The sequence below is a fragment of the Grammomys surdaster genome, unplaced genomic scaffold, assembly GCF_004785775.1.
Source record: "Grammomys surdaster isolate TR1022 unplaced genomic scaffold, NIH_TR_1.0 98, whole genome shotgun sequence".
Lineage (NCBI taxonomy): Eukaryota > Metazoa > Chordata > Mammalia > Rodentia > Muridae > Grammomys > Grammomys surdaster.
In genome coordinates, this window is record NW_021604577.1 from 9,408,654 (window position 1) to 9,419,469 (window position 10,816).

The following is a 10,816-nucleotide window of genomic DNA, read 5'->3' on the forward strand; positions in this document are numbered from 1 at the left end:
TGGTCTTTTCTTTGTTTCCCTGTCCTTCATCTATGTGCAATGACTTAGTCTGACAGCAGAAACAGTTACAAGCCCAAGTACTCGGGGATTATAGGGTGAGCTACCAGGCCTGCTTTGCAATACTCTTTCTGTTTTAGAAAACAATCCCTTAGGAGCCAGGAATGTAACAGTTTAGAGGTAGAATGCTTATGTATATAACTGCTTATCTGTGTAGGTAAGACTCTGGGTTCAAACCATTTAGCCTTTACCTACATCACAATGGATACTTTCTGAGCCTTTTTGTTCCCAAGGTGGATTTTTTCATTCCATATCTAATTCTTACTTTAAGTTTTTTTTATATTTCCCCCTTTCAAGTCTCGCCTCTTTTGTGTCTCTCAAGCATGATCAAAATCTGTCTTCCTCTTTCCTGTCTAATTCCTCATCCTAGAACTCAAAGTGACTTTCTGCTTGGAACACAAATCTCAGCCATCTGAGTGCCTTTAAGATTTCAATATGTAATCAGGAATAATTTTCTCCACATATTTGATCCTTTTCAGTGCCTCTAAATGATTACAATAAATCTTTGGATCATGTCTACAGCATCCTTGTGCTTCAGACTATGCATTATTTTATTACCTTCAAAGTCTTGGATGGTGCAACGCCCTTCTAAATATGTGCATCTTTCATGGTAGCAATCCCATGTGACTCACACAGACAGCATTGCACATGCTGCTTCTCTGGGGTCCTTTTGCATAAGCGTCATAAGAATTCATCTTTCTGCAGCCTAGGCTTTGTTTTACTTTTCAAGGGGAATAAAAGGACTTTAAAAGCTCAGAGACTACACTAAATTCCAATGCAATTCCCACTCCAGATCTTCCCACTCTTTACATTCTGTTAGAAAAAGCTTCAGTGTTCACCAGATCCAGAAATATTCTTTGTAAGTTTTTAATGAAATTATTAATGCTATTCACAGGTATCTCACATCCCAGAAAATAATATAAAGGTGTAGTGGCCTATGATATAAAGAATGGAGAATGCCACAAAGTTATGGGCTGTCTTAATTTTAAAATCTTATTTTTATTATGAAAGTAAGTATGTGCTTATGAGTCTACTTTCCTAATGCAGAGACATTTGAGTAAGAATGCCATAAAAGACTAATAATAACTAAGTATATGTTATTAATTATTTTTCTAGTCATTTTTCAGTAAATACATTTATTTAACTAATTTATATTTTTGTTCAAAATCGGTTTAAGTTCACCTACTTTGAGTATACTTTTTCTAAAATGACATATATTGCATATTTACAATGTGCCAGGCTTTGTGCTAAGAGATTCACAGAAGTAATTTCATTTCACAGTCACAATCATGTGTCAGGTTATTATCTTATCATTGTAGCATTACAAAATATAAGGTAGTTTTGCTCATTTTGCAAATAGAGAAATTATTATTTGTGGAGCTGTTGTTATGGGTTAGTATTTATTCAAATAGGACCTTGCAGAAATTAATTCCAGTAATAATTAATATGTCCATGCCTATCCCCACAAATCCAAATCTTCACAATCCACATCTCTGAGGAAACAATACAAATTTAGCCATCCCCCAGAAGGAATTATTCTGTTCTATCAAAATGTGAGAACCATTGTATCTCTGCAGCTACTGGGGACTGTCTCATCTGACGTGATCAGTGTCATACCTGATCACTTTGTTGTGTGGGGTGTCAGAGTAAGTCTCACGCAAGACTAGGGGGGGACGATCCAAAGTCAGGCTCCCAAGGAGAGAACAGATGGTCTTACTGCTTCTCCTGGGGATATCTAACAGCCTTTGTAGTACAACTTCCAGCTTTAACTTAACTACTTCACATGGCAGCTTGTTATTATTGTCACCTTTAATTCATAAATGACATGAATCCAAAGTAGTGAGCATAGGGGCTTTCCTTGTCAACCTATTCAACCATGCCTACCTTTCCCATGACAGAAAAGATAACGGTTTGCTACTTCCAGGATGAAACCAGAACTCAATCCCCTTGAATACCAGGGAAAGACTATAGTTTATTTGCAAATTTCATAGTTTGTATTTTTTATTTCAAAATAATATGGTTCTTCTATAATGTGTGTATGTGTATGTGCATGCATTTAAGAGAGAGAGAGCACACAATATTTGTTATGCTGTCAACACATGGAAAGCTAAAATATTCTATAAATGTCTGAAAGGTATTCTATCTTATAATATATGTTATATGTGAGAAAAGTGTTCAAATATGGTATCCAAATTAAGTTAGAGGTTTAAATTATATTAAATTATAATGATACACAATAAACCTAATGATAAAGCTGAATATCAATTCAAGCTCACTGTGGATAGTGTTGATAATTTGGTTTATGATTTGAAGCCATCTGGGCATCACAGCTTCCCGGATTTTGTTTTTATGTGACATTTTCCTGTTTCTGTAGGACTGGGCATTGGAGTTTTAGTTTAACCCTCTGTGCTTGTGAGACAACATTAAAAGAGGGCCATTCCCAGAACATTGGCACTACTCATCCAGGGTCTGCCACCGCCATCTCCTCTTCTATCTAATGTTGATTATGCTCCGTGTAACACCAAACTATTTATGCTTCTACCTCCTTAATTCTTAGTTTTCAGTGGTTTTGACTTGATTGAAGATTTATACAAGATAGAGTTCCAAGAAAATCACTTGAGCAGTTTGGGTGCCTAATTCTTGTGTTAGTGAGTATAATTGTTGAGATTTACTACAACAGGATTCTTGTTTCTAGACATGTACTCTTTTACTAGAAGAAGAATTATCCCAAGACACTTGCAATTCAGATGCTTTTCTGTCATATTCCTAGATATGATTCATACAAACTGGTTAAAATACGATAATCATACCAACGTATAATTCAAATTTGTTATACTCAATTGTTTCTTCGTCTGAGAAAAATGACCTTCTACAATGTCTTAATCATATCTTCTACAGTGATTGTTTTTTTTCCTACACAAGGAACACCAAAATTCTAGAAAATATTTTATATCTTTTGATATACATGCACACACATATAAATACACACATATATGTCATATATTTGAAGCTATGCATATATGTATATACACATTTTCACATATCAAATGTTTTATATTCCTTGCCATAAAGATTTCAAAATCTTCTGTAATTATTTGGGGATATGTAAGTACATAGTTTTCCCACATGCATTCTCTTTCCACATATACATATATATGCCTCTTATACTCTATTGTATTTATATGTATATATCATATATATTTGTGCCCTTCCCCCGGCCTTGAGCAGGCCTGAGAGACCTTGTTTACCACAACAGACCAAGTGATAGTATCTAGGTGGAGTTACCCACCTTGGCTGCACGGAACTTAGAAGAACTGCCCCTGGGCTTGCCTTGAGATATCTCTGGCCGTGTCTGTGACCAAGAATGGATTATCTCACCCATCTCTGGCTGAAACAAGGAAGGGTTCAGTTGGGGTCTTTCCCTTTAAATTGAGAGCTGAACATTAAAGCATTGAGCCTTGATCAGAAAACTTTGTCTTGGCTTCATCTCTTCTCGCCCTCCGTTCTCCTTTCATTCCCAGCCCCCCTTTCAGATGAACCCAGAGGATCTGTGGCCATAGGCAGCTACAATATTCTTCATATAGAATATAAAACACCCATATAATGTTTTTGCTCTAGTATAGCTGTTAGATGTATTTTCAAAGCTGTTTTCAGATACCTCATGGCTGACATTTTGACATATTGAAATGTTATCAATGTTACAAAAATAACCTAAAGGATTTTGAGCATATGAGCAATTTTATCAAGAGTTCATTTAGATAATATTGACACATTAAATAGCTTAATAATGCTAGCTCTATAAATGACCATTTAGGTCATCAACTCAGAGAAACATAATCTTTGATCAAAACCTGTGTGTAATTTATGGTCTCACTCAATTTTATAAATGTCCTCTTATTGTAGAAGAAATTATTTTCAGTAAAAGAAGGAGAGATTTACTATCTAGGTCAATTTTACTCTTGCTAAGAAAATTTTAAGTAATGAATGCCCTGCAAATGACTTGATATAGACAGTCATGAATTTGGCAGTAAAACAAAATAGTGAGGTCACTGAGGTCACATCTCCTAACAAGAAACTTACAGCCCTCAACCTATATGAGAGACAATATTTACATCACTATAATTCTTTGTTGTGATCACTTTCTCTAGCCCTTAGAATTATATAGGAAAAAGTAGTTTGCAGGGCTGTACATGTGGCTTAGTGGTTAAGAGTGCCATATGCTCTTCCAGAGGACCCAAACCTGGTTCCCAGTACCCACATCAGTCAGCCAAAGCTGTGATCTAACTCCTGCTCCAGACAATCTGATACCTAATGCCTGCTTCTGGACTCCCTGGGTACATGTACATACACACACACACACACACACACACACTCATGTACATGCACATGTACACATACACACACACATACATGTATTCATCCACATGCTTACAATCTATACACACATACACACACACACACACACAAATACTCAGTCATGTACATATACACAAACACACACACACACACACACAAACATATACCACACATGCACATAAACAAAAATCTTTTAGAAAAGAAGAACTTTGATATGTTCATTAGTACTAAAGACAAAACAGACAATTCAATATCCAAACGGTATGTCACAATCATAGATTGGTTAATTCATTGTTTTGATTTTATCTCATTTGTTTTGTATGTGGGTGTGGGTATGCCTATGCTCAGGCATGAGTGTGTGTGAGTGTGTGTGTGGTAGTGGTGGTGCCACATTGCATATATGTAGGTCAGAGGACAACTTGAAGGAGTTGGTTCTCTCCTTCTACCATGTAGGTCCTACCTGGAGATCAAACTCAGGCTTAAAAACAAAAGCCTTTTACTATCCTGCTGGCATCTAGATGTGGGATAAAATAAAAATTCTTCACAGCCAACTGGAAAACCAATGATGACAGAGTAAGAAATTTGATTGGCATGTTACAATTCTCTATTCTTAGTGAGCCAAAATAGCATTTTTAGAATTTCATGTTGCAAAAAGAATAGAACATACCCCCTTTTTCACATAATACACTGATGTATATATTAGAAAATGAGAAAAGTGAACCTTTAGATGGTAAAAATATATAATAAATGTGATATGCTATGTCTCATGCTCAGAATTATTGTTATTAAAGACTTGAAAAATAACTATAATATCAAATAAACAGAACCTATTAACCTCAATATTCCTAAACCTACAATTAAGGTTCTTGTCTCTAAGTAACGTCCTGATCGGAAGCATTTCCCAAACCAATGATTTTCACAAATCTGACCTTCAGGTTGCTAACAGGTCACTCAAAGTAGAAATCTAAGACGGGAGCAACAAGAACTACCCGCATAGGTGGGTGGGGCCAAGGAGGCAATGAGATGTGTTCTTGCTGACCAACAGGGAAAGAAGTCTAGAACAAAGGGAAGGAAGGAGTGGGAACTCAGGAAAGGGGATGCTTTGAGGCTCTTGTGACCGTTCACAGAGGAACTTAAACTACCAAGAGAGTGCCACAAAGAGGCTGGGGCAATAAGCTTACAACCATTCTTTTTTCACCCTTTAATTTTGGATCACTGGGCCATTGACCCAAACCAGTAAGTGGCAAAAATACTGAAGTATACTAGCTTAGCCTATAAAGTTCATCCTTCTGGGACACAGAGTTGGATTAAGAGTTAAGAGTTGGACATAGAAAGGCAAACAGTTAGCACATTAGTACTAAGGTCTGTTCGGTACATATTTTTAAATTCTAGATCATCTATTGATTCAACAAATACTGCTCTATAGCTAATATGTGGTGAGTCCTTTATTACATGAGATATTGAAAGACGGCATGAAGGCATAAGAAATGGAAAAACATAAATATATTCCAACTCCTTGACTCAATTGTTATAAATGAGTGGAGCAGAAATAACTATCTCTGCCTGGAAAAGCTAAAGTAGTAGAAAGGAAGCATTATTCAAACTTAGTAAAGAAAAACTGAAGATTTCTCCGGGCCAATTGTTGATAAGTCTAAAGACTGTATCCTAGCAGAGAATGCCATGGAGTTATAATTACTAAAACTTAAAGAGGTACATAGAGACTCAGAACTCTACAACTCTAAATTTTTGTTCTAAATCTATAAAAAATTTTAATATGATATTTGGCATCAAAATTATTGACTATAAGCATTATTGATGACTTTGCATCCAATCCCCAAATCCATTTTTCTTATTCCATCCCATCATCCTCAAAACATACATTGTTCTGACATTATCCTGAACAACTTTCTTTTTTTCTACTAAAAGGTTAAACAACATGATTAAGTCACCATAGCTTTGTGTGTGCTTTCTGAGGCTAGCCCTACTCATGCAATATAAAGCCTGCTAGAAAGGACACTGCAAAGCATCCCAAGTAGCTCACTAACACATTATTAAATAATAAGGAGAAATCGCTTCAGCTGTATTGGATGATAACTGACAGGGCAAACTGTATAGACTTTACCCCATAGGGCTCTAGTAAGTCTTGAATGCCCATTTTCATAGAAACTTAATTCTTTCTCTGCTGCCTTGTCCAGCACTTTTCTCCAATTAACTTCAAAACAAGATTTCCAGCAAAAAGCTTCAGGGCACAGCCTAACTTTGGGTGGCATTTAAAAATTACATCCTCTTCTCTGCTTGATTACGATCATATCAAACTGTGAGAGAACCATTCTGGATTATTGAACATAATGAATCAAAAAAAATAAAAATAAAAATATGCCTGTGGGGATAAAAGTTTATTCTCCCGAGGTCTTTATTTTATCCTGGCTGATCTTTCTCAGATCAATTCTTAAAAGAAATTTTCAAAAATAGAAACAAATGGCTTTCCCTGAAATATATTTCCTCCAACAAACAGGCTTTTTTTTTTCTTTAGGATACTCTTCATCTCTGACTAGGTAACTGAATAGCACAAAGTCCTGGGGCATCAATACACAATGCTATTCTTTTGGGGTTTTTTGAAGCAGGGTTCTCATTTAATCCAGGCTGTCCTGGAACACAATGCATAGCCAGGGATGGCTTTGGCCTTTTGATTCTCCTACCTTTACCTCCCAAATGCCAGGATTACAGACATATGCCTCCATTCCTAGCTTCATAATGCTTTTCAACAAGCATCATTTCTAAGGAAATGTGCATCTAAGCATGCTTCAAAGACTCTTATATTGTAGTTTTGTTTGCATAGAAAATGCTGTTTTGTCTAGACAACCTTTGATTGATGCCTCCTTTTTCCACTTGGTGAGATCTTTTTCTTCCGGTATTGGGTTATGTATTATCTATTTGACTGACTCACTTCCTTGTCCAATTGTGTGTCTTCCCATTTCCTCCTGTGCTTGAATTTCTACTGAGCATCTCAATGCTGACATTTCTGACTCCTTTTCTATTTGGTGACTTATCCCTTCCAATATATTCCTATAGTTCCAGAAATCAGTAAATTTAAATAAGATCAAATGAATAGCTATTATCATAAATGCCAACTATTTAAAGAAATATTCAGCTATTTTTTCTGGTCATTATTTTATAACCAAAATCTTATCACCATAAAGCACAGGTGGAGCATAGCAATACTGAGACCCTTCCTGAGACGACCCCAAATACTCAGAGAACCTGGGTACCACTAAGAGAAGCAAGTAAGTGGTGGAGAAATGAAAGAGATGTGGAAACAATGAAAAGAGGCAGAACAGGAGACTCGAGGGAAGTGAGGAACAGCCTGATGTAAATAGCCTGTGATGCCAGCTGGAACCATGATGGAGTCCTGGCCTCTGATGTCACCTGGGGCCAGATCTGGGTCCTTGGCCCTGAAGCATCAGGAGTCTGTTACCAACACAGGCCAGGCAGATGTTTTGGCCTACCACCTGAGGACATATTTATATCTGCAGACAGTGCAGAACTGGCCCTTCTCATCTCCTGGGCATCCTGGAAGAGCTGGCCCTAGAAGCATGAGTGAAGAAGAACTGACTCCTGTCTTAAGCCAGCTGTAGCACTCTTCATATGGCCCTGCACCTCCCTTGAGCAGCACAGTAGAGCTGGCCCTAACCGGATGAGCATGGATGAGCATGCCCTGAGGGCATGGGAGCAGAGGAGTTGGCTGGGCTGACCAGGCCCAGATCCAGTGCTTTGAATTAGCTCACCCCAACATCTACCCCATTAATTAACTGCTGGCATGCTTGAAGAGGCTGATCCTACAGTTTCAAAACTACAGGATCTTCATGACACAAGGCGACAGCAGGATTTCCTGGACGAGTTCCAGTGAGGTTCCAGTATTGATAATGCAGCAGAAGCCAGATGCCTTGAACCACACCAATATCTCATTGCAATGAACATTTGTAAACAAAGAAGTACAGACAAAAGGGTATAGAGTGGGGCACCTTGTGACATACTATAGCTTCCACAAGATTTTATTTCTTCCCTGTTGGGGGTGGTGTTGTAAGGGTGCTGGGTGGGTTCAAGGGGAGGGGAGATGAATAGGATTGGGGTGTATGATATGAAAATCACAAAGAACCAGTAGAATGCCAAAAGTAAAAAAAAAAAAAATATATCAATATTCTCCAAAGTGATTTATAGCTTTAATATAACCTACTAACAACTCCAAAGTAATTGTAAATACTGACAAACTAATTCAAAAATGCACATGGAAAACCAAAGAACTAGAATGACTAAAACAGTTTTGCAGAAGAACTCGGAGCATAACATATAAATTAATTGAAAACGTACTGTATAGTGACAGTGATCAAAAATGGTGTGGTATTAGTAGTAAGGTAGGCACACTGTTCATTAAGTGTAACTGAACCATCTAGAAACTCAACACATTTGCACAATCACATTCTAATGAAAACACAGAGTCAGTTTAAATGAAAATAACTATGCCTTTTAAAATATTATCTGAGAAAAATCAGAATTCTATAAGCTAAAGAGAATTTCAACTCATATCCAAAACATAACCTAAAATGTAGCATGCATCTGAATTGAAAATCTAACATTGTAATGCTTTGAGGAGAAAAAAGCATAAAAGAATGTCAGGAGCCATCAAAGGAGAAGCAGGTGATCTTCCTGAGATGGGTCTGCCTTGGATTAAAATCTAGGATGGATTTGCTCTGGTAATCAAGGCCCAGAAGAAAATCATTTTGGAAAGATTCCTGCTATTGATTTGCTTTTCCTGTTATTATTAAATATATATAGCAATCACTAGTTATTGGCCCACCCTTTTCAGAACATCTCTGTGGAACAACAAAGTTGTATTGTCTTGTAGTCATGCTATATAGACAAATAGATGATTTCTTAATCCTTAGTGATGATCTTACAAGAATTCCTAAAATTATTTCAGTACACTCTTTTATAGTGGGACTGCTATTTGGTTCTCTGATAATCAAAATTGCAATGAGAATTTTGCCAGTCTTTAGTGTCATGAGTTAATTGCTTCTGAGATAGCAAGTAGGCATCTGCTACTCAGAGCATATTCCAAGAGGTTATAAAACCATTAACCAAAGGTCATAAAAAGGGAACTAATGGTTTACTGTAGGTGCTAGGACAGAAGATAAAATATTGACTGGGTTTATCTATACAAAACTTCATTAATACAGAAGTTATGGCTTTTAACACTCCGTGAATCTGCAGAGCTGTTGACAGGTGATGAATGTTTAGCCAGATAATTACTCCTAATAGATATGCATGTAAACTTCTCTGTTGTAAACTTCTTATTTGATTTATGATTTGCATTTATGTGTAAACTTGTGGTGAACTTTTTACCATGTGATCATGTATTCTAAAAGATGAATAAGTGCTGAGGACAAAGAGTAAAATCAGAACTGAGCTGAGGACACCCTTTTATAGACAGAACATCTTTTACACAGAACTGAATTGAGGAGAATCTTTTAGACAAAACTTTTTCAAGAGCTTTTTAGACAGACTGGACTTAGGAACTTAGAAGTAAAGGCATAGCTTTGAGAGTAATGGAATTGAGAGTAAGGACATCACTGTGACATCAGAGCAGGAGGAGAGAGCAAGATTAGAAAGAGAATGCAGAGTGGAATAACTTAGAAACTACAAGACAACTTAAAAAGCTAAGAGAGCAACATGCAGAATGCTGAGGGAAAGAGGCAAAAAGAAGCTGCAAAAAGAGGAGAAGGAGCAGGCAGGGTTCTCTTTACCATGGGACAGAGAAGGTCTTTTCTTAATAGTTAATCAGGCTTCAACATCAAAATGAAAACTTTTGCTGTGTGAAGGACCATGCTCAGAGAATAAATAGATAAGCAAGGAGACTGGGGAGCACATTTGTGAATCAAATATCTAGCAAATGTCTTATGCAAAGTAGAACTCTCTAAACTCACTAATAAATAAAAATGAAAGAGCTAGGAGAAATATTTGAACAACTGCTTCAATCAAAGAAGGCATACAGATAGCAAATGAATAAAATGGGAAGAAATGCTGCACAATTCATTAGAGAATGCAATTTAAAGTGGGAGATGCTATTCACCTACTTGAGAGTGAAAAGACCATAAAGCTATTTCAGCAGCATTGTGTTGCTAAGAATACAAAGACGCTATAGTGTTCACACCTCAGTTCTGGGACTGACAAACTGTGTATTGCCTTTAGGAGAAAGTCTGCAGATTTCCAATAAAGGAAAAATTATACTGATTGTGTGTGTGTGTGTGTGTGTGTGTGTGTGTGTGTGTGTGTGTAACACAGTCATCCCACTTCTATGTGTTTACCCGAGAGAAATGAAAACCCCACTCACACCCAAACTGGTATG